This window comes from Myodes glareolus, chromosome 23 (assembly GCF_982192425.1).
Source record: "Myodes glareolus chromosome 23, mMyoGla1.1, whole genome shotgun sequence".
Classification (NCBI taxonomy): Eukaryota; Metazoa; Chordata; class Mammalia; order Rodentia; family Cricetidae; genus Myodes; species Myodes glareolus.
Window position 1 is genome coordinate 50,959,741 of NC_142048.1, and position 24,857 is coordinate 50,984,597.

Below are 24,857 nucleotides of genomic sequence, written 5' to 3' on the forward strand. Positions count from 1 at the left end.
TAGAGAGCGGACCATAGTCTTTGTCTCACTGTGACTGTTTGAAGCACTTCACACCCTGTCCAATGAAATTATGTGGGTTCCAAGAGATATCGACATCGATATTCCCATTGCATTGCAATTGCCAACCTTATCTACAGAAAAGTGGATAAGGAAGAGGTGCCATTTGCATACAGTGCGGTTGCTCAGCTCAAAAGCAGAAATGTTCCACATTTCTTCATACAGTCACGGGTTTCCTATAGTTACATTATACAGACTTTTGTTCTTAAAATATTTTGAGACAGCTTGCACGAATGCATATGGTGTAACATATGTCAGAGGAGATTGGCAAAGTAGATCATTGTATATGAAAATAATTCACAGTGTCTCCTATGATGTAATAATATTCCTTTGTATGTGTGTGCGTCACATTTTCTTCATCTGTTCCCTCATTGATGGCTGCTTAGGAGATCCCTGTGAGACACGTGTGGCAGCTTTCATTGATGTTGGATTGAGTTTTTGATGACTCTATTTCCTAATATATATAGAATCAATGACGCCATAGCTTCTAAAATATCATTACCATTTGGATATACCTTCTGCAATAAGTTGCCCTCATGAACTTTAATTCTTTATTTTATGTTTTAAGTATGTGTACAAGACAGGAAACCTAGAAAAAGTCCCACAATGAATGCAAATAATTTTCTGTTTACTTATCTCTATTTAATTGACAATTCAAATTGGAAGTTTCTTCTTAGTCTCTTTGGAGATGTCCTGGCATGTTTTCTTTTTCTCATTTATCAATATGACTTTAATATCATTCCAGAGTTGTTTATAATGGTTATACAATATTCCACTGTGAGATATTTCCCATTTTCTGGTTGCCTCTACCGGAATCTATTTAAATTGGCTCCAGTGTTCCAACACTACAACAGAACTGGAGTGAACATTATTCTACATCAATTATTTCCCAAGGTCATATTAGGTATGTTTCTGCTGCTGTGATAAACCATCATAGCCAGAAGTGACTTATTGAAGAGTCTGTTTGGCTTCTTGTTCTGAGAAAGAAGACTCCACCGTGGTAGGGAGTATGGCAGAAGGAGCAGGAACCTGAGAGATCACAACTCCTTCCACATCAATGTTGCAGAGAGCGAGAACTGGAAGTGGGGCAAGGCTCTAAACCCACCTAACCCTCCTGCAAGGATACACTTTGTCCGTCACTTCATCCATCAAATCTCCATGGCTTCAAGTCCTATAACCTTCCAAATTTCTTTCAGTGTCCCATTTCCAGAGCCAATGGGTCTCACCCTCTAGTTGGTGACAACCAAGAACAATTCCAAGAGCCTGCGTTGTTTTGAAGGGTGGTTGGGGGTTGGGGGATCTCTCTGACCAATAATTCACAGGGAGGTGTCTGGTCCCTGTTACTGAGATTTAATAATTTGCATCTTTGGGGAGAAGCATTGTCTACTCATGGAGCTACTTTTATCCAAACTACTTTAAAAATTCTTTTTTAGTTTGCTACAATCTAGTGTACTTTTTCTAAGACTTCTTTATACTCCCTTCATTTTGGCTAACCCAGCTCTTACCTTCTTATCATGAGCTAGTTCCCTTATTAAGAAAGAAGTAGATTCACATGTCAGGGAACTATGTAAAAGCTAAAAAGAAGCAGGCCAGAGCTGGGAGAGTTCATTCTGGACCAGAGACCTTCCAGAAATGCCATCTCTTCACTTGCTATTTTAGCCAACTGATGGATTTAAAAATAAATGAAGATAAGGTCTCGTGTGTACACTCAGCCTTGGGTAGGAGAGTAGGGTGTTCTGCCTGCCAAGGTGCTAGAGAGTCCTTCAGATACACCATACTTTCCCTCCATAGCCACCTGAAAGCAGAGTATTGATGTTGAAGTCCTTTCTCCATGGCAATCTGCTCCTAGCTGTGAAATAATTCCCACTCTCACATGCTGCCTGGCGTTTGCATGGAATGTAATTTGCCTCCAACTTTTTCTCCTCAGAAGGCTAATTTCTCCCTTGAGAATAATTTTAGTAATCTCTTTGAGCTCACCGGAGAAGACCAGCCTAAGCTCCTAAAGATTCAGTATGTGCTTTGGACTTCCAAGTCTCATCTGGAATGTGGGAGCTTTCTCTGGCGCAGGCAAAGGGAAGAGATTCAACAGGGCTGCCAGTTGGCCAGCCCTGATCGGAATCATTATCACCAAACCTGGAAGTAAAAGGCAAATCTGTTTCCCTAAACCTTCACTGCACGGAGTTGTTACTGCTCCAGATTGTATCAGCACCTCTCTGCAGCTGAAATATTAATTGGTTGCGCTACTTCTGTGGCTACTGAGGGAAGTTCTGCCCTTTCCACGGCCTCCCCCAAGTCCATCACAGGTATGGTGTGTTCAGATTTTGTCTTTGAACTAAACAGCTGCACAGTGAGCTTTGTACGGATGAGGAAGTCTGCCGACTGGGGACAATGATCAGTTGCAGGGACCCGGTTTTATACTAGTGTGGAACCCTTCGTGAGAGCTGTGGGGAGTATCTCCGCAGAGGTAGATGACGGCGAGAGTTTGTCTGTTCGCTTGTGGGTCTCATGGGAGCTAATTATTAGAAGAGAAGATGCTCTGGCGGGTACCACCCTCTGCCTGGCAGTGGAACACAGAGACAAGCCCAGTTGGTTTTAATTGCCTTACCCTCGACTTCCTGAGCTTAGGTGAGAAGCTCATTTTTTTTGAAATCAAATGGACTTCATCTAAGCCTTCCCAGCCCTGATGAGGTGTAGGAGGCTAGGGAGGCAAGGGTGCAGCTCTGGGGACTGACCCAGCTCTTGCCTTCACTGTGCTTTGCTCTTCACTGGCTGGCAATTCCCCACGCAGGACACAGAAAATTTATGTCCCAACTCTACCTCCATTATTGTCCCAATGTCTTCAGGAGGTCATTTTCCCCGCAGGATGCCAGTTCCTCTGCTCCTGCATCTGTCAAGACCTCTTTAAGATCCCCAAGTTTTTGTCCAGGGAACTCCCTTGGCTTCTTGGGAGTTTTGCCTTATCAGCATTAAAACTCAGCTCCCATGTGAGCTGGACAGTGCAGTGGGCTAGCCTTCTGCTTCCTGCTGCCAACGGGAAAATCCTGTGCTCATTTCTCTCCAGCTTTGGAACAGCTCATCAGAACGTGCTTTTGAGAACCTTTTGTGTTACAGGTTTGGAGAAAAGGCAAACACTGTGCATCGCTGGGAGTGATTCTATTTTGATTAGCAGCTGTCAAGAATTTTTTCTGTTTGTGTTTTTGAGACAAGGTTTCTCTGTGTAGCTTTGGAGCCTATCCTGGAACTCACTCTGTAGACTAAGCTGGCCTTGAACTCACAGAGATCCACCTGTCTCTGCCTCCTGAGTGCTGGGAAAGAAATTTGTTTTCAAAACTTGACACTTTTTTTAATCTATGTTCCAGTCTTTCTTACAGACCTATTGTATGAACACTAAAATATTTGTTTTAAGATTTATTTTTATTCTCAATTATGTGTCTTAAAGGGTTGGGTTAATTTCATGTCTTTATTAGTTGATTGCTTACTTTCAATGAAAGATTTGTCTTTCCTTTTTGATACCAAGAAGTGCGATTTGTCTATTATATTTGAAACAATTTTTACTTGCTTTTAAAATGTCTATAATTTGATCTATAATTGTGGAGTAACACTAGGGCTTATTATTAAAACAAGTTATACAAGGTAACTTGGATAATTCTGGAAGGAGCAGTTTATCATTGCCAAAAAATATGCCAGCAATTTTACATCTCAGTGATACAGAGCAGAGTGTAAGAGTTCAGAAATGTGGGAGAAAAAGGGCTTGTCGAGGGACTTTGCTGTGGGGATTAGATGGTGTCATCTTAGCCTTGTCTCCGGAGCTTTAGAATTCAACCAAGAGCACACACATGGGCATTTCAAACTCTTCTTATTCCATTCCATTTGGAGAGTGAATTAACAGCTCATTGATACATTCATGAAAAACAGTTGAAATTTTATAAAAAAAAAAACCATAAAAGCAGCAATTACTGAGCTACAGAGAGGAAGAGCAGAGAAAGTCTAACAGAATAATAAATGAAGCCGAGAACCCAAATGCGGTGAAATCTCTGGCTCTCCAAGTGACATATCACCTTGCTCTGCAGTGGTCATGTCTTGAAACAGTTATTCAACCTCTCTTCTTCGGTGTTGTAAATTATAAAAATGAGCATATCCATCACAATTGTTGCAATTAAGTAAATCATTAGATAAAGTTCTTATGGTAGTATCTGAAATGTGTTGAATATTCAACAAACCACAGCTAGATTTACAAGAATAGATACTGAATATATTCTTACTTAGTAGAACCCTAGATTCCAAAGTGGAATTTTAGACCAGTGCATTCATTCCTTTCTTTATTTGATGCAATCCTTAGGAATCTCTGGTTGATATAAGATGGTGTTTTGTGTATTCAGAATTTAAGCTTTTATCACTGTGACATTTGTAGACTATAATAATCTTCCTAGACTTGTCCGCAAACTCTGAAGTGCTAGGAAATAGCCACCCTCAGTCCTTTGCTTCTTTTGTATGGAATCAGGGAGCAATGCAGGGTTGTCTCCCATGTGTTAGTCAATACAACAGCAACTTGCTGACCAAGGGTTGGAGCTAAATTGGCGAACCCCAGGCTCATTAAGAGAACCCTGTCTCCAAAAGTAAAGTGGAGCATGACTGAGTAAGACAGTTGATAGTGATCTCCTGCTTTCTCATGCACCATTACATATGTGCATTCACAGCAGTACATACATGTGCATACATGGAACATGTGAACATGTGTATACATGCACAGAAAGATCAGGAACAGCAGAGGGAGAAATAACAGAAAAGACAGCTTTGTCTGACATAAGGCTAAACTGGCAGGAGCAATTATGGGCAACATTTAAATAGAAGCTGGTGGATCTAGCAGCTGGATTATTTTAAAGGGCCAAGGGTTAGTTTTGCTAAGCCATGTGATAAATTTCATAAGTCTGACATGCAAAGAAAGCTCCCTGCATCCACTTTCCCAGAGCTCCGGAATCTTTTGGCCTCCCTGGATCACTTTGAGACCCTGATGAGAGACAGACTCCTCCCTGCCGAGATTCATGTATGTAGACTCTGACTTGGAATTCAGAACAGTGTTCATCTTCAGAAGTCCTTCCACACATCCTCAAGCCCCCCTAAGATCCCCGAATGACAGTTCTTGGTCCTTCAGCAGGTGCTAAGTTTGTCCTTTGCCTAGGCTCATCCCTTGGATGTTGTTTCTGGGCTGCATTCCAAGCTTCTATAGTGTTCCCTGGCCTCTGGCCAACAGCATCCACACAGCTCTGCACATTTCCTTATCGGAACAGGCAGCAAACAAATGCTGAGACACCCAGGCAGAGCAAAGGCTCCCTTTAGTTCATTTTCATACGATTTCTCAGTGTCCCCGGGAAAGAAACCTGCCTCTGAGAGCTGTGTCGAAGCTGGCAAAGGACCGTGTAGAAAGCCATCCATACTTTGGCCTGTGTGCCTCCGACTTTCCATCCTGAGTCTGTTTGGAGAGACCTGCCTCTCACTCGCCAAGGTTTGGATTAGTTTATCCACTAACAAGGCATCGCTCACACCCTGCTTCCTGCAGCCAGCACACTGGGCAAAGCAGCTTAGCTGTGAGATCTTTTGCACAAGTCCAAGGGAGAGATTAGTCTCAGATAACACCAAGGTTAAGGCATCGGTGACCCTGACCGCGAGCTAGAAGAGATATGGAAATGAGCATTTATTGGATACCCAGTGTATGCCGTCAGTCTACCGAGTGCATGATTCTCAAGAACTCTGAAAGGTAGGGCTAGTTATTTCAGATTTCAAAAGGGAATCTTGTAGTACAGCTGAGTTTAATTTGGAACCTATTGTGTCGCCATGCACAGGGGTAGCTTTGACATTGTTATCTGAGATGTTGCCGCTTAGGTGCCCCATGAGGCATGGCTGCAGTAGCAGGGGGTGTTCTGACCTGATCCTTCAGTGTTTCCAGGATTCAGATAGAAACAAAGCCAGTAATGACGATGTTCACAGAGCTTCAGACAGCAGCAAGGACCCTGCTGAAAATTAGGCTAGAAGTCAATTCATGCCACATCCTGGAGAAAGAATCTGGATCCCTTTCTCCCCCCACCCCCCGCCATGTCCTGAAATCTTGAGAGACACTGAATCCAAACCTGGCGGGCTAACTTTAACACAGTATAGCATTCAGCCTGCGGAACGGTTGCTCCTCGCTGCCTTTAGCGAGGTTTACAGTGAGGGCTGTGGGGGAGAAGTAGAGCAGGAAACACAGAAGACACAGTTTGGCCAGGCAGAGAGGGGGTGTGAATGAAGCGGCTCTCACCATTGAAGAGATGGTTGTGAGTACTCCTTTGCTCCTGTACCCCGTTGTGATGTCCTCATGTTTTCCCAGCTAATGACTTTAGCTTCTCTGTGGCTTCCGGGTTAGAAGCACTCTGGGTGACTCCAAGGGTCTTCCAACCTAGTTTCCATAGTAACAGAGTGTAGCTACCAAGGTTTTTTCCCTTCTCCTGGTGATTCACAGGGCCGTGTGACCTCCGGCTCCCTGGAGATTCTGCTCTAGCACTGGCTTGAGGGGATAACTTAGCAAGAACCTGGTTCTCTTTGTTATGGTGATTCCACTTGTATTCAAGGTTTTAGCAGTGGGCCCATAGCCTGCCTCCCCCAGCTGATCCTGCCTGAGGCACCGGGAGATTTTAATCTTCTCCTCCTGCTCCTGGATGGGAGGAGGCCTTGCATTTTCGATCCCTCTAGCCCACTGGTATATATACCCGACTTGAGTTTAATAAAGTTGCCATTTACTCTGGTAAATGAGCGAAGGTCTCTTTTGTGTGTGTCTCTTTTAACCCTCAGGACAATCGTCCATTCTCGTGGGCCCGAGTTCAGGAAAGCGCGCGCCTGAATCGGGTGTGGATGTCCACTGAAAAGTGCAGGGTCTTACAACAGAGAATTGATGTGGGAGTCCTCAATAGACCCAAGAGGGAGAACTTGTTCTTTGAAGCCACTTAAATGTAGGGGTGCTTGTCACCTCACTACAGCCCAATTGATTTTACCTGACATGGCCTCCTATGCTAGCCATGTAGTGTGGAACACCCTAGCACATGAGTCACAACAGTGTCCCTTGGCCCTGGAGTCTAAATCAGCGCTGGAATAACACACCAACTCACAGTGGGAGTGGATAGTTCTGGGAAGAACATGAGGCTCCACCACTCATGTCTTTTAATGTCTTGAGTAGAAACAGGATTTTCTTCACCCTTTTTCAGCCTCCCCAAAGGTCTGGGCACCCTATGCAGCACTAGGAGGGTAGGCTGCTGTGACAGGCCATCAGACTGCCCAGGGTCCTCTTTTCTCCTCCAGACAGGTGACTTTGGATGCCTTCTTCACTTGGGAGGAGTGGGCTCTGAGTAGCTCTGTCTCATCCAATCAGAGCTGGAGGATGCTCACTGCACAGACTATGGAGGATGCTCCTTGTTGCATAGACTGTGAAGGATGTTCTCTGCATAGACTATGGAGGGCTTAGGTTGTTCTTTAGGCTCTGTGTCAGGATAAATCAGAAGATTCAAATAGAATGTGGAATGGAACAGGGCCTCACTTACTACCTACCCAATGTGTCACATGGTTTCTGACCACCTCCAGAGAAGTGCCCCTGGGCTGATAAAAATTCATGAGCAGGAGAATGAAGCAACTGACTCCAAATGGCAGGTTAGTGGGCGCTGGCATCCGAAGTTGACAGTGATTGATACTCAGAAGATGGCCCTTCCAAAGGGCCAGAGACACTCCTTGGGTGGGAGTTTCGAGTTTCTGAAGCTTGGAGGAATACTGTGTCATTCTGATGCCCCAGGGATACAGAATGCAGGCTTTTTGTCTTAGTGTGTGTTCTGATTTCCTTGCAGAGAGAGGGGGTGAAGGCCAGTCAGAGACGAAGAGTGAGGGTGCAGTGAGGGTGAGAACAAATGTGAGATTAAGCAGGCATGAACATGGGGTCCAGGTAGGGGTGGGGTCAAGGCAAGGCATGGAAGCCTGACAGCCACAGCTGCAGGGCATTTGCAGCGTCTGAGAATTCCTCCTGGCAACTCTCTCCTATGCTGTTTATAGTTTTTTGGTACCTGCCATTCCTTTAGGGTTGTAAGGAAATGTGTTAGTATTCTGTTTGGACTACTGTGGATTCAATGCCTGTATATTTTCTTTTGTCTCTTCCATTCAAATATAGCCTCTGCTTCTGTATTTTTCTTTCTATTTGGCCATCCTCTCTCCAGTGGCTATTTTTTTTTCCTCACTCTCAACTGATTTTATGACCTTGCCTATGTTGCAATTTTTGCCTTGACATTTCTGGTGTTTTTATATTTCCAAGTGTTTGAAAGTTAATTTTTCTTGTGTTTTCTTAATACATCACTTGAAGATGAAGAACAAATCACTATTTGTTAACAAGGACCACTGACCAGAGGACAAAATTAGAAGGAATTCCTTAACATTAAAAATAAGGAAAATGGATGTGGCAATGCCAGGGCTCAAAATGGTCTGACGACTGGAACTGCAGAAGCGGTTCAGAGAGGCTAAGATGAAAAATAGGTAAGATGAGTCACACAGGAAGTAGCTCAAGGCTGTCTGTTGGGTAATGAAGTAGAAAGAATGCAGCCTCAAACAGCCTAGTTTTCTACCCTGAGAGAAAATTGAACACACACACACACACACACACACCTGCACTTGTAGGGACTGGAACTGTTTTCTTATGTATCGACATGCAAAGAACATATAGAAGAATTAACATCAAAATGGTAGGTAGCAGGTTCTCCTTTCCCTGAGACACACTGTTAGAATGAGGAGCAGTACATGGAGAACTTTTTATTTTTGTCTGTGTGTGTGTGTGTGTGTGCATGCATACACACATGTGTATGTATATGTGTGTGTGCATGTATATATTCACGTGTGTGTGTGTTTGTGTGTGTGCACGAACGTGCATGCGTGCGTGCGTGCGTGCGTGTGTGCATATGGAGGCTTTAAATTGACACTGGCAAGCTTCCCTAATCTCCCTCCAGCATATTTACTGAAGTAAGACTCACCTAGACCTCACCAGATGGCCCATCTAGCTGGTCAGTTTGCCTCTGAGACCTCCGACTGCCCCTCTAGCTTTGGGATTACAAGTGGCTCCTGCATCCTCTTGGCTTATAGAATGGTGCCATGCCTCAGGTGTTGACCACTGAGCAATCTCCACTGCCTGAAAATGTTGTTTCTTTGTGTGCCTTTCTGCATGGATTATTTGATGGTGTATTAACATAACATTTACATACTATTTGTTTAAAACTCAAGGGATTATCACCATCCATTAATCTGGAAAACCCATAAATGTTGGCTGACGAACACCTGCCATCCTGACACTCAGGAGGTAGAGGTGAGAGCATTGCCAACTTCAGCCTGGTGAGAGGCTGTTCCAAAAACAAAACATAACAAAGAAACTCACCCTGAGTTGGCAACATTAAAACTCCAAGTTAATCAATCAATATGGGGACACTGGGATCCCTGAGGATCATGACATAAATGAAGCTGTGTTGAGCTTACACCCCATCTGTGTGCAGGGTGGTAGGACTGATATATGGGGGTTGAGCATAAAGTTTTATCGAGAACTACTTAAGAAACGAAATTAAAACCACAAAGTTTCACACAGTGTAAGAAAGGAGCCTAGTGGCGTCCTGGTGAATTCCACAAATGTTAAGTCGGCGTCCTCAGACTACAGCAGAGCCCAGCCCTCTACTCTCTTAAAACAATATTAAGACCCAAGTGTTTTCAGTGACACAAAAGGAAGAATGTACAAATTCAGATAAATGACTGATTGCCACGATCTTCTGTAAGCCTGTCAAACCTTCGTGGCGGGAGATTTGCATCGTCATGGAATATGAGTTCTGGCCATCACTGAACAGAACTCCATCTTACAGTATCGCTCCAACGTATGCTTGACTTCCGGGTGGGAAAAGACACCTCCCCTGTCTGGAGTTTTCTTTCTGCCATGGCTTCTCAGGCCAGAAATACACAGGGGAAGTGGACAGTAGAGAGTGACCCAGACGGTGATGCAAACTGCAGCCCTGTGCTCAGTCAGCATCATGCCTGGCCATGGGGTCTGGTACCATGGAGAGAAAGGATTCAGTGTGTGTTTCCATGTTCACGTTTTACTGAGACGCCCTGGAATCAGAAGGGAAACCTGCCTCCCTCATCTCCACATGCCGCTGTCAGGGTGGACTGACTTTCGCAATTTCAGCACTAATTTGCCCTCTTACCCTGAAAGAGCTTCTTCCTCCCTCCCTCCCTTCCTTTCTCCTCCTCTCCTCTCCTCTCCTCTCCTCTCCTCTCCTCTCCTCTCCTCTCCTCTCCTCTCCTCTCCTCTCCTCTCCTCTTTTCCTCTTCCCTCCTCCTTTCTTTTTTTTATTTCTCCTTCCTTCCTTCCTTCTTTTCCTTCCTTTTGTTTTTTCTTATAAAACTATTTAACAGCCCTCAGAATGTGAGATAGGTGTTTATGATTTAATTGCATTTATTATGAGATCACAGAACCCATTTGTGAGTGGTCTGTCCAGGAAAATTTATTTTTCTTTTTAAGATAATCTTTGTGTTGATTAAAAGGAAACATGAAATAATACAAAGGAAACATTTTCTCAACACTGGTGAGCTGGTGTCAATTTTCCCATCTGTTGTCACTCAAAGTGAGGCTCAAATTCCCTAAGGCAAAAGCCCTCAGCCATCTATCCAGCAGCAGACTTGGAACAGAGATATCCTCAAAGGGCGCATCACAGTCAAGGCTGGGATTTACACCTAGACTTTTCCCATGTGACTGGAACTGCAGTACATTTAGAACACTCATAAACAATAAATTATTAAATGACAGTCACACCACCCTAGACAAAACTCTTGGAAATATCCCCTCAGATTTGGAAAATAACTAGAAACCACTGGCTTCCTTCAGGGTCCTGAAGTTCAAATAACAGTAGGGAACCATGAGGATGTGTGCCAGATGTGGAGACCAGAGTGTGGCTCTCAGGTACTGGTTCAATAGCTACTTATTGAGAACTGTAGGACTTGTTAAAGTAAGATACACCATGTAGTTCCATCTCTGTATCCTAACACAAAGTGGCTTAGAGGACAACGGGCTTAGTTTAGCTCACCTCACCAATGACTCCAGGGTGCAGTCCTTCACGGCCAGGGAAGCCCCAATAGCAGCGGCTTGTGCCAGCTGCTCATGTCACACCATGGTCAAGAGCAGACAGCAGTGGTGTGTGCATATTTACACGTGCTCAGTCCGCTCTCTATACTACGCAGCCCAGCTCTCCTGCTTGAGGAATGGTGCCGCCCACAGTGGGCAGCAAATCAATGAAGGAAACGCAGTCAAGACAAACCTTAACAGATATGACCACCGGCCAAATTGATCTAGATAACCCATCCCTAACTGAGACCCTTCCCAGGTTATTAAACGTCATGTCAGATTGACAGTATAAACCAATCACGACAGGATACACATTAAATCTTTGACTTCTACAGCACACAGCCCAAAGCTTCTGAAAGAGCAGCTATGAGCGCAATCTACTTTAGGTCTAGTTTCTCAGAGTTTGGCTTCTAACTCACTCACTTAGTCCCTCAGGTATGAGCATTCCGGGCAGCGGCTTTCAGCGATCTCTGTGTTATTCCTGGCAATCTAAGAATGTTCCAAGGTATGGGACATGCAAAACATATTCAGTTCTTAGAGGCCATATTGGATGTAACTATAGTTTGAATTTGAAATGTTCCTAAAGGTTAATGTTTTTAAATGCACCTCCAGCTTATAATGCTGTATGGGAGGTGCGGAGTCTGTAGGATACATGGAAACAGAACACTGAAAGAGGGGCGTGGAAGCTTCTAAGTATCCCTAGTTCTAGCCTGCATCTCCTTTCCTCCTGTCTATACTGTGTCAATAAACGATAGACCCAAGCTCCTTGTGCCAGCCATCATGTTGTGAACTGCCCCTGCTGCTGTGCCCCCCACCAGGCTAGACTGACATGTCTCAGACCCTGTGAGTCAGAGTAGACGTCTACTCCCTGAAGTTGTTTCTGTCGGGAATTTGGACACAGTGATGTGAAAAACAGCTACGATAGACGCAAGGCTTTTCTTCCCATTCATCATGAAGACTATCATCTCTTTGTCTCCGCAGTTTTCCACCTGGGGGATCTCCATCTGGGCTCTTTGTTTTGCAGCTTTCCTGTAGAATTCTGAGCCTTAGCTATTCTGTTCCCCGTTTACCCCCTCAGACTACGTCTGTGTTTAGCACTCATTTAATTGGTAGACTTGAAATGAGATATTTCCCTATATTAAAAAAAAATCCTGCTTGTTTCATCAGCGATACAGTTAATTACACTCATTAGCTACCTTCCTCACTTAGCTGTATTTACTTTTAGTTTCTATGAGGTGTAGACCACCCACATTCATGATATTTTCACTTCTCCAAATTAGGTAATTGGACTTATTCATCACTGCAAATAAAGCACCCTGCAATCTTTCCACGCACAGTTATTCATGTTTTTTCTCCTGTCTGCATGCTCTCCAGCTCACATGGTGGGCATCGCCTCCATTGACTTGCACAGATAAAGCCTCGTTCAGGAGTCTTGGCTCCTTCAGGGTTGTGCTCACTTACAGATGACAGCAGTTCTTGGCTCAGATGCTGCCATCCTTGGGTCACAAACTTGTTCTTTTAAGCAAAGGAGATTATCAAGTTCGTATTTGCTTTGGAAACACAGCTTCGGTTCCTCATCCGGTATGTGTTTCAAAGATCACAAGATTCCTTTATTCTTTGAATTGAAGAATTTTGTCATTATTTATCTTCACACTGGTTCATGTTTGCCAATTTTTGCTGGAAATATGATCCTGGTTTAGATTCTAGAACTCAAGTTTTTAAATATATTCTTCAGTGTTACTCTTGCTCACCATTCTGTCCTATTAGTTCGGAGTCATAACCTGCTGTTATTTATGCAAGTGTTACTTGTGAACATTCTCTCCGTGTGTCTCTGCCTCTGCCTGCCTCTCTTTCTTTCTGGTTCTGCATTATTGTGTCCACATTTTAATTCTTTTTTATGTTATAAAATCCGTACATGAGGAAAATACATAAACATAAAAGCTAAGGGAAGAATGGGCTGAAAAGTTCCTTTCATCCTACTGATCGAATGTTTCTTCCAATCTCTTTTACCTGCAGGCGTTTCTTACATAATACTTGGCATACGGTCATTTTTACATTGTTCTTTTATCCTAAACACCATGCTTCCCTCATAGCCCTGACAACTTCTCATTAGAGCACTAAAACTTTTGAAAGACTGTTTCTGATTGATATGTATGTACAACAGTCAAGGGATGCAATGGAGTTAATGGAGTTGGTGCTTAGCTCATGGATACACTGATTGGTGATTATGGTGATTATCACACACACCCCTGAATTTTTACCCTTTCTTCATGGTGAGAATGTTCTAAGTCTTTGATATATATACATATATATATGTATATATATCACGTGTGTGTGTGTGTGTAATTTTTATGTATAACCACACTGCCATGTCACAGAACCCCACACCCCATACTCCGCAAGACTAACAACTGTGTGTACTGACCATACACTTCACTCCTCTCCATATTCCATCTGCTAGTCACGGATGTCAGCTTCTCATTGATCAACCATTCTGGATTCCAAATGACTGACAGCTTCACCCCCAGAGTGGCATCATCCACATTTTAGAATTGAGACTCTCAGCTTCCCCCTGTTGAAGGTGACACTGTGCTGTGCACTCATCCGTGGATGCTTTACCTGTAGGAACACTGGCTTGTCAGAGTTTCCGAGAACATAAAGATGAACCAGTTAATGAATTTCACGAGTCTCCCATTCCGAATTTACATTTATAGTCAAGTCAGTTTTGCAGATTGCATGTGTGAAAATTTTCTGCAGTCTGTCTTTGTACCTGAGGAAATGTGTTCCTTTTTTTTTCATGTATAAAAGATCACTGGGCTGTGTGGAAAACTCTGGGATCACACTCATTCCCCATCTGTCTCTTTAGATGTACTTTCCTTGTCTTATGTGTAAGGCTTGAGAGAAGTCCGCCTTTCCTTCCTTTGTAGGTAATAGTTTTCTCTGATAGTTCTTAGCTACACCCTCCCTCCCATATCCTTGAAGTTGAAAACTTTTCCAGCATGTGTTTGGCTGGGACTAATTTTTCATTTCTTTTCCTGGAACTTGGAGTGTTATTTGATCTGCCCACTCTGATCACTTTCCAGATAAGTCAGGCCAGTTGGGATGTTTTGCATGGATGAGGGCTGCCTCTCCTGTCTTCAAAGGTGTCTTTGAAGTAAGAAGCTCCCCCTGCCCCCACCCCCTTCAGCTACTGAGAGCCAGCAACATCCCAGAATTATCCCCAATGCCTTTCTTTCTTACTCCTCGGTTTGTCAGTTAGCAGGCCTATGCCCTATCCACTTCTTTCATCTGTGTGTTGTGTCCAGAACCTTCTGGTTCTTCCCCAGCTATGGCCCTGCTCTGGTCTAAACTAGAATCGCCCACCCCAGAACTCCTTTATCACGTCCTCTTGGGCTGGGGGCTTCAGTGTGTCCCCTATCATGGTTGTTCAACTCCGTCTCAAAGTGATCCAAGGAAAGCATGAGCTTCTTCCTTCTCTGTCGTGACTGCTCTGCTCTCGACCGTCCTGGCTATATCCCTGTGAGGATGTCTGCGGGGACGGTCTCTCTGTAGCCGTTTGCACACACACCCTTGCCCTTCCCCTCAACATGTCTTTTCTCAAGCGTTACCTTGACACTGTTGCCTCAGCTCCTTTAATAATGCATTTTAGATACCACATTTTCAGTGAGCCTTCCCGATACTTGAACTTTTAAAGTCACAACTCCCTACCTGGAAGTGAGGGAAGTGAACCTTCAACTCACTTTCCTATCCTACAGGGCCTTCTAACCTGTAATGCATTGTGTTTGTTTGTTTGGTTTGCTGTGTACCTTCTCCATAGACTTGTCAGCTCTCCGAGGACGGGTGTTTTTGTCTGAGCTGTTCAGCTCTATTTCTCATGCCATCCATGCACTGTGTCTCATTCATCGATGGAGTTTTTAGATTAATGAGTGGCAGGATGTAAACCAAAATGGAGATGGACTTAGCACGTCTATTTCCCAAGGAATCAGTCTATGGATGGCTGCCTGTCACAGGGTCTGGATTCGGGATTCTGTGTGGAAATTATCCTGGGAGAGCTTGCCGGAGTCTTAGCAGAGCATTGTGATGGCTCCCGAGAAGAAGGGCTGGGTGACCACTCGAATGTGGTGTACTGTGCAGGATGTTTCACCGTGTTCTCCCTGCTCAGCCCGCGGTACTGACAACTACCCATCTCTTCAGCAACTCCATCGCTTTGCCTTTTCTGCCACGTCATTAATCTAAATGTAAGTCATACACAGCCTGTAGCCTTTAAGGGTTGACTTGCTTCACTTAGCCACGTGGATTTGTTTCTTCCATGTCTTTTCATGGCCCACTACCCACTGCCTCATTGATTATGTCTGAGTGGTCTGAACTTTTGGTGACAGCAATGCGTTCATCAATTGTAACAATGCTTCACTCAGGTTCAGGTGTGAAATGCTAATAAGAACACAGCTGTGGGGAGATAGAGCAGATGGGAAATTTCCTTGATTTCTGTATAATTTTTCTTTATATTTAAAACTGCTTAGAAACTTGCAAAAGGCTTAGTTTTATTTATTTTTGTAGAATCTGTGAGGTGACAGCCCTTGCCTTCTGCTTCAGAGGGTTCATTCTGGTCTATCCCAGAGCACCCAAACCCTAAAACTTTGTCTATAAATCAAATAACTGAATTCTAGTGGCCCCCTCTGGCATGAAGGTGTACATCACTTCCTCTGCTCTAGGTCCAGCTATCCTGAGTACCCAATATCTTGGATCACAGTGATGCTTGGAAGAATTTTAAGTTGAACAAAGTGTGCTGAACTACACTCAGAGCAAGGTTTGGAATAGACCGAGAACAAGGCACTTACAAAGCCACTGTTATTTCATAAGGACACATTGCTTTGTCTTTCCCCTTACAGAGGCCCATCAGCTATGAGAGACCTGAAGATCTCGTTCAGTAAGGTGGCTTATATAGTCATCAGCTGGGGTTTGGATGGGCTTGGTTATGGTTATAACTGTCAATCACAGTCAGCAAAGTTCTCAAATACAATAATTCCATTCCTTGTAACTTCTCTATTTTTACATATATTTATATATTATGTACATGTATGTGCACACATGCACACAGTGCACACTGATGCACATGTGCACACATGCACACAGTGCACACTGATGCACATGTGCACACATGCACACAGTGCACACTGATGCACATGTGCACACATGCACACAGTGCACACTGATGCACATGTGCACACATGCACACAGTGCACACTGATACACATGTGGAGTTCAGTAGACGACTTGTGTGATCCAGGGATTGAATGCAGGTTACCAGGCTTGGCGGCGAGAACTTTTACCTGTTGAGCCATCTTATCGGCCCCTTAAAACTGTTCTCTATAATTTGACGTCCGTCTTTGTCATTGTCCTATTTCTGTGAAGGGACACCACGACCAAGGCAACTCATAACAGAAAGCATTTAATCAGGGGCTTGCTTACTGTTTCAGAGGGTTCGTCCATGACTATCATGGAGAAAGTCAGGCAGATAGGCATGGCATCAGAGCAGTAGTTCAGAACTTGCATCCTGATCTGCATTCAAGAGGCAGGAAGAACTAACTGGGAATGGCATGGGCTTTTGAAACCTCAAATCCCACCCCCAGTGACACATCTCCTTCACCAGCACCAGGCCATACCTTCCAATCCTTCCTAAACAGTTCCACCAGCTGGGAACCAAACATTCAAATATATGAGCCTATATGGGCCATTCTCATGCAAACTGCCACCACGTTCTTCCTACATGCTCTGTGAGTTGCATTTTAAAACATGGTTTCTTTTTTTTTGTCCTTCTAAAGCGTATAGCTTGCGATTAAACTGTGTTTTTCTCCCTTTCTCTGCTGTGTCAGTCTTCAGCCTTAAAATCCTCTCTAAGCGCGGGGAGACCGTTGCCTCTAATTCCTTAGTATGCCGAAGGGAGTAAAAGCAGCATGCAGCCTTCCCTTTCTTCTCTAGGGAGGCTTCCTTCACAGGTGTGAGGTGCAGTGGGGAGGAGCCGAGGCCTGGAGCTTCCACCTGCTCCTCAGCAGCCAGCTCATTTGCTAATGAGCATCACAGCCGAGAATAAATGCCAGCAGCCAGAAGGACCCTCTCGCTCGTCTCTCGTCTCCAAGTGATATTCAGGTTTCCTTCGTCACATGACATGGGAAGTTGAATTGATATCACAGAAGATAACACAAGTATCCTCTAGCTCCCAGCCCTTCTCCAAACTTAGGAGTCTCCATGTAGCTCCAGTCAAAAGCTGGCATTTCTGATGGGCTCACAGAAGCCAGCAAATATATCCTCTTGATGGTTTGATTGACAGAGAGTATGACTCCTCTCCTCTCTGAGTCACCTTGATGATACTGTTGCCTGTGCACTCCCTGAGCTGTTTTCTGTCCTGGGTGTGATGTGCTCACTGCTCAGGGCATCCCTATTGCATGTTCCTGTTCTTGCTACAGGGGAGGGCCAGTGGCTGCTCTACTCCTTTTCCATGTCTTTATGTTAGATGCTTGGGAAGAATCAACTTAAAGAAGGAGGGTGTGTTTCAGCTCATAGTCTTAAGGTTGATGGTGGGGAAGGCATGGTGGCGGGAGTTCAAGACAGCTGGCCAAACTGCCCTCATAGTCAGGAAGCAGAGAGAGCAATGGTGGTCCTTACTTTGCTTTGTTCCTTTTACTGAGTCCAGGACCAAAGCCCCCAGTTAGGATGGGTCTTCCTTTTACTCAGTCTAGGACCAATATCCATAGAATGGCAGTGCCCACAGTTAGGGTGGGTCTTCCCATCTCAGTGAGCCCAGTTTAGGAACTCTCTCATCGATGTGCCCGAAGTTTGTCTCTTGAGTGATATTAGATCCAGTCTAGTTGACAGTATCAGGTATCACATTTGGAAATGGGCACTGTTGTACTTTCTCCATCTGAAGAGATGAGCAATGAAATGACAGCACCCCCCCCACACCTGTTTAAGATACAGCTTCCTGTGCATAGGTCTCTACAAAACCAAGGGCTTTTCTCTGGGGTTATTCAGAGTGACAGCCCCGCTTCTTCCCAACACTCAAGACTCCAAGCCTCTTCTCTGGGGGTATCCCAAGGACACTGTCCCTATCATACCTAATCTGTGTCCTCCTCCATGCACAGGAATTTCTCTTGGTTTTGTTACAGTGTATATTCATTTATCTCTAGAATGATGAAGACAACACAAAGCAAGGTGGGAATTCTATCATATTCTAGAAACATCTGAGTATTAGTAAGAGTTCTTAAAAGCTCTTTGGTTAGTAAAAATGATAATGGGTGGATGACTGCTCACGGTACTATTAATTTCAGGTTTCAGGCATTTCCCCCATATTTGATATGGAATGAGTAAAGAAAAACAAAGGTATAAATCTTCAGTCTGTATGGGCAAAGTATTAAGGATCCCTCTGTGCTTTCTATCTGGATGGCAGCTTCAGATAACACAATGCTCTCTTTCAAATAACCAGTGCAAGAATGGACTTATTAATATTTTACAGTTGCCAAGATTTCAGGTGCATGGGCCTACCGAGCTCTGCCAGCAGCTGGGAAGGCCACGTGTTAAAAACATACCTAACATACCTCACAGGGCTGGCAAAGGTGGCTCAATGGTTAAGAGCACTGACTGCTCTTGCTAAGGTCCCAGGTCTAGTTCCCAGCACTCAAGTGGTGGCTCATAGCTGTCTGTCATTCCAGTTCCATGGAACAAGATCCCCACTTCTGCCCTCCATGGGTACCAGGTACTCACATGGTATACATTCATGGATATAGGCAATATATTTATAAACATAAAATAAAAATAAGTAAATCTCTAAAGCAACAACAACAGAACCACACTTCAGGCATGGCGCGTTTGGAAAAGAAATACTGAGACTAAACCGACACAAGAATGAAGGCCCCTGTGTTCATAGCACATTGCCCTGACAGCATGATGGTGTGGGCATCTGTGAACAATACGTAGCCCACGAGTTCTGCTATGGCCTTGTGAAACTTCTGGAGAACTCTGGGGTTAACTAAGCAAAGGGCTCTCGTTTGGATTGTTGTGAGCTCTCCCTATCCCGTGCTGTTCTAGACTCAGTTTGCTGTGTTTTAAGAAGATTTGGGGTTCTATACAGATTTTCATGGCTTATTTAAAAGATGACTTTGCACATGCATGGTCATGGTCTGTATTGTAATTGTCAATTAAGGACTATATTCTAATTGTCTCTGGCAAAAATTAAAGGGATGCTCCATTAGTGTGGGCACTGTGTCTTTTTACTTTTTGGGAGAAGGCTCTGCCCAGGCTCTAGTCTTAAATTTCTGTTCTGCATCCTCAGAGCTGTTCAGCAGATGCTATGCCCTTTGGCTCCCATCTTTGAGGTACTGGAAAAGGTTTAATGTCTCCAGGTTTTCATTTGTGGGGTGACTTTAGACCAAATGAAAGCAGAAGTGGGCAGAACAACAAGCTCCTCAAGACGTCCTCTGTAGCGCTACAAACACCTCTCTCAACTGCCGCTGCCTCTGTTTTAGTCTGGGTCGCAATCTCCTTGTCAGTAGATCTTTACGTTTGTAGCATGTAGCTGGAGCTGCAACCGCAACACTCATTTGTTCAATGCCTTTGTGCTGTGATATATTTCAAAGACTGTGCCAGTGGGTGGGGTTGTCGCCTGTTTTCCTTCTCACTACTGGCCATTCCTTAGGACAGACGTGCTCTGTGTGTATGGTTTCAGTATGAAATATTCCCACAGATTAGTGTGTTCCAACACCGTGGTGTCCTGCTGTGGTGCTGTTTTGGGAGGATGCAGAACCTTTGGAGGTGAGATCTAGCTACGGGAAGTGTGTCGTCGGCAGGTGGATCTTGGGGGGTTCTACACCATCCCAGCTTCTGGTAGATGCTGTCAGCCTTCTTCATGCCCACAGACATGTTCACAAGAAGCTTTGTGTTATTGTTACCACAGAAAGTACAGGCTCCTGCCACATCGTCTTCTGTGCTGCGACAGACTGTATCCACTCAAAGTGTGAGCCAGAGTAAGCCCTTCTTCTCTCAACTTCTATTGTCAGAGATTTGATTAAAACAATATTAAGAATGAGGACAATGATGCGAAGTCTTTCAAAAGCCAACTTTGCTCTGATGAATTTGGTCACCAGGTTTTTCCATCTATAAATAATATTGATTGGTTTTAGTGTTTTCCTTACTCTTCAGACAATTTATGTGTGTGTGGTGCAGCTGTGGGCATTGCATGGGCACACGTGTGCATGATGACGTCTATTTGTGGAGGCCAAAGGCTGCCTTTCAAAGTGTTCTGAGACAGGATGTCCTCCAGGAGCCTGGCACTTGCCTGTCAGTCTAGGCTGACACACAGTGAGCGCCAGGGTTTTCCTCCATTCTGGAAGTACAAGCATGGACTATATATATGACTAGTTTTTAATGTGAGTTCTGGGGATTTAAACTCAGATACTTAGATTTGTGCAGCAAACACATTACTGACTGTACCATCTCTTCAGCCCCTTGCAGCAAAATATTGGAAACTAAGAGGAAGATCTTGTCAGGAATTATGTAAAGCTTCAAGCTTCATGGATGGAGACTATGGTTGCTGAGTGAGGCACTGTATTAACCTGGGTCTCTTCCAGTCCAATTTATATTACTTCAGTGGGAGGAAAATGGGTGTTTGTTTCTTATATCTGACACAGACTGATGCAGGTGTGTATGTGTGTGTGTGTGTGTGTGTGTGTGTGTGTGTGTTTGGGAAGGGGTATCTTCCTTGTGGCCAACAAGAGATCCAGGTAGCTTTATTCTTCTGCTATTTAAACACAATTCCCTCAGATTTATGGTAGATGGGGTCCATGTGTGTCTAGGAGCCAGACATCAGATGGAGCCTTCCACTCTGCCCATTGTCCCTGGATCAGATGAGGTGGGCCCTTAATCACTTCCTTTTTCTGGGCTCGGTCTTTACCCACTTCCTTTTCCTGCCTCAGTCATTCTTGCTGTGGGCTGACCCTTGACACTGCAAATCCATGGATCGAGTTCTCCATCATAGATTAGGTTATTTGAAAAGAGGGCCTTTGAAGAGGAGATTAAGTTAAAATGAGGCCCCTAAAGTGATCCCTTGTTTGAAAGACTGGTGTCTTCATAAAAACTTATTAGGGCATAAAATGGAACGATAGAGTGAGTTGTGCCTGTGAAGACACACAGAGAATACTCTCTGCAGACCCAGGAGGGAGGCCAAAAAGGTGCCAAGTCTGTACTGAACAGACTCACTTTTTCTTGTTATCATTCCTTAGACACTACAATACAACTACTATTTACTTAGCATGCATATTTATTTAGGCATTAGAAGCAACCCAGAAATGATTTAAAGTAAATAAAAGAAAGTGCATCTGTTGTATGTAAATATCGCACTGTTGTTGGTGAAGGAATTGTACATCTGTGGATCTGAACATCAATGGGCTGGAGGGCGCAGGGTCCTGGGGCTCATTCCTAACGATTCTGAGGGATGGCAGTGTGGGGTCCTAACGCTCAGTCTTCATGACATTGAGGATGACAATGTGGGGTCCGGGGGCGCATTCCCCATGATGCTAAGAGGTAATACTGTAGGGTCCTAGGGCTCATTCCTCAGGATGCTGAGAGATGGCTGTGTTAGGTTTCAGCTTCTGTGGCAAAGGTGACAAGTCTCTAAAGGTAATTTCTTGGTATACATAATTTGATTAGAATTGATCAATTCCCCATATTTATCTCTTGTCTTAATCTGCTTAGAATTGATATTTTTATCACACTGATGTCCTGATGTCTAGTCACTTTCCAGTTATTAGACTGTCTTCTAGTACATTCTCCCTGACTCTAGCTTTCCCTGAGTAGCTGCGCACATGTTTTAAAGTTTGTTGTTTGGCAGTGTGTTTAGCTGTTTGCGGGAGGAGGTTATTTCGGTATGATTTTATGATTACTCTGTCAGTTAAAAGAGAAGCTACTGACTTTTCTATATTTTGTAGCCTACATATGCCACTAGCATCCCCTATTAATCCAAGTTTGTTTTCATCTGTTTCTCATGAATATTCCAGTAAATAATCCCATCAGCCTGTCCCTTTGGAATCATGTTAAAATGAACCCAGCAGAAGTTCCTGTTTTTCCCTGCTCTGCATGCAAAGGAGAAAACACTGGGTTCATTTTCATAGCCTTCAGTTTCTTCTTTCGTGAAAGAGTTTCCCCAAGGTGATATGCCATTTTAGGAAGCTTAGTCCAGAGCCCTTCGCTGTAGTGAAATCCTTCACTTCTGTATAGACCCAAGAACTCATGTGTTTCTGTCCACCTTGGTTTTTGTTTCTTTTCGATTGTACACCTTTCAAAAGCATTTTCCCCTAGAGTTTCAGTGCCCCTGTATGCAGCAGGCTCTTCAGACTGTTTTGAACTAGATGGTTGCCGCACCTGTCTCCCTTGCTTGCTGTGTTTCTACATTTCTCTTAGCATTTGTCCTGCAGATGTTAATCTTTATTCCAGTAAAGACTTATTCTTTAAAATCAAACATAAAGAAAATATGCCAGCTGCAGAATTGTCAATATGTGATCGATTGATTTGGCCTAAATTTTATTTAATGTGTAATAGTGTACACTAAGTGTTATATGATGATATATAAATTTGACTTTAAAATAAAAAGAAGATACCTGGATTTGCATTTGTGTGTTTTTTAAAGATGTATTTCAGAAAGCTGCAGAATTCTCTCTTTAGAGCAGATTGCTAGACATCTCGCAGTTGGGCTTTATTTTGAGTCAGAGTCTTACATTATTTTATCAGCCCCGTGACTCTCGTCATTGTTGGTTATCATTGCTTAACACAGCACGTGAATGCTTTAGTGTTTGGACATTGTGACATTTTGTGCATGGTGATGACTTTTAGGGGATGAAATCATACCAGTTCAGAGTTTTGTCTGGTGTCTGTCTCCTCTCTTGTCTCTCTGCACTCTCCCGAGTCTTCCTTTTGTTCTTGATGGCAGACCTGCTTCTGTTCCTCCCAGGTCCTCTGTCTGAAGACGTTCATGACATGAAGACATGAACTGACCCTTTGCGGATCCCTCACCCAGCGTGGCAGCAATTGGTATAAGGAAGTAACTGAGCTTGAATTAGACTACGTATATGACCTGAGTGGGCTACTTGCACTTACAAAAGAGACACATCCACTACTCAAGGAACCCTCTCCCTGCCCACTTCCTGCTTCGTGCTGTGCCTTTCCTGACCACTCCATAAAGGTCAGTTATGTGAGGATACAGCATGAAGCAGCCAACTGAAGCCAGGATGAGAGCCCTTACCAGAAATCAGATCAGCCCAAACCCTGGGATGGACTTCCAGCCTCCAAACCATGAGAGACTACGGTTCCACTGGTATGTCTTATTTGCCTATTGATGCCACCAGCAGTGGAGTGATGTCAAGGTAGCCCAGTTGGAACAATGTGCTCTTTCTAGAAGATTTTCAGTTTGTTTATTTAAAAAAAATTTAAAATCTATATTTTCTAATGATCAGCATCAGAAATAAACTTTATTGACACTTATGAAATATAGCAATTATTTATTTTAAAGCCCACTTGGCTTTCATTGATAACTCTGAAGTCTTTGAATAAAAGTCTTACTTTAAATCATAAAGTTTCCACGCCATACAGAATGTGGTATTTGGGTTGTTTTTCAAACAAGTGGTGGTTAATATCGATTGCCAACTTGCTGGACCTAGACTCATCTTGGGTACAAGTCTTTGGGCGTGTCTGTGAAATAGGAGACTAACGGAAGCAGGAAGACCCACCCTGGGCATCGACATCACTATGGCCCAATCTGGACGGAATAAAGAGAGAAATCAAGATAAACACCACCATTCATCGATCTCTGCTTCAGGACCTCAGACTCAGTATGAGCAGCTTGGTCAGGAGAGGCTGGGAGAAGGGAAGATGGATACTGGTGTGCATTCAGGAAGGCATGCCTGTTGGCATATGTCTCTGCAGGTGGATACAGCTTCAGCTTGGTGTGATTGTAGTCAGTGTCTTTAGCCAGGCAGGGCATAGTAGTCTTTTTTATTGCTGTGAGAAAACACAATTAGGAAGGTGATCCATAGAAGGAAGGGTTTATTTGAACTTAGGGTTCCAGAGGGACAAGAGGGGGGGCATGGCAGTAGCTCAAATCTTAAACTGCAGGCAGAAGGCAGAGAGCAAACCGGAAATGACACCCGCCCTTTAAACCCTCAGAGTCTGCCTCCAATGACATGCTTCCTCCAACAAGGCCACAGCCCCTAAGCTTTGTCCAACAGCACCACCAACTGAGAGCCACGTACTCAAAGGTCCAAGACTATGGGGGAAATCTCATTCGAACCATAATACTTGTGTATAGGCTAGAGTGGCTATATATAGTCAGAATTGGCTATGAGCGTGTGTGACTACAGGTACATGTGGCTATAGGCAAGTGTGGCTGCAAGAAGGCGTGGCAGTTCACAGATGTGGCTGCTCCTAGGTCCTACGTGAGATTGGCCAATGGTGAGAATACATAGCTCCCTCAGGAACAAATCCTTCATTAGCACAAAGTCATGGGGGTGTTCCAGTGACCACAGAACCATGGTAAGTTTTCAGATGACAGATTGGAAGGAAAAAAGAAAGTACTCCATGTGGCTGGGACCTATTTTGGGTCACT

General features: G+C 44.0%; 1 long non-coding RNA gene across 1 annotated transcript in view; it reads left to right on the forward strand.

Annotated features, from left to right (window-relative positions):
- The first annotated feature begins 1,866 nt into the window (after nucleotides 1–1,866).
- Nucleotides 1,867–24,857, forward strand: part of LOC146890542 (uncharacterized) — a 106,451-nt gene continuing 83,460 nt past the window's right edge. The window contains exons 1-2 of the long non-coding RNA XR_014998686.2: nucleotides 1,867–2,360; nucleotides 23,208–23,570. This is a non-coding gene — a long non-coding RNA (uncharacterized LOC146890542). The remainder of the gene's footprint in view (nucleotides 2,361–23,207; nucleotides 23,571–24,857) is intronic.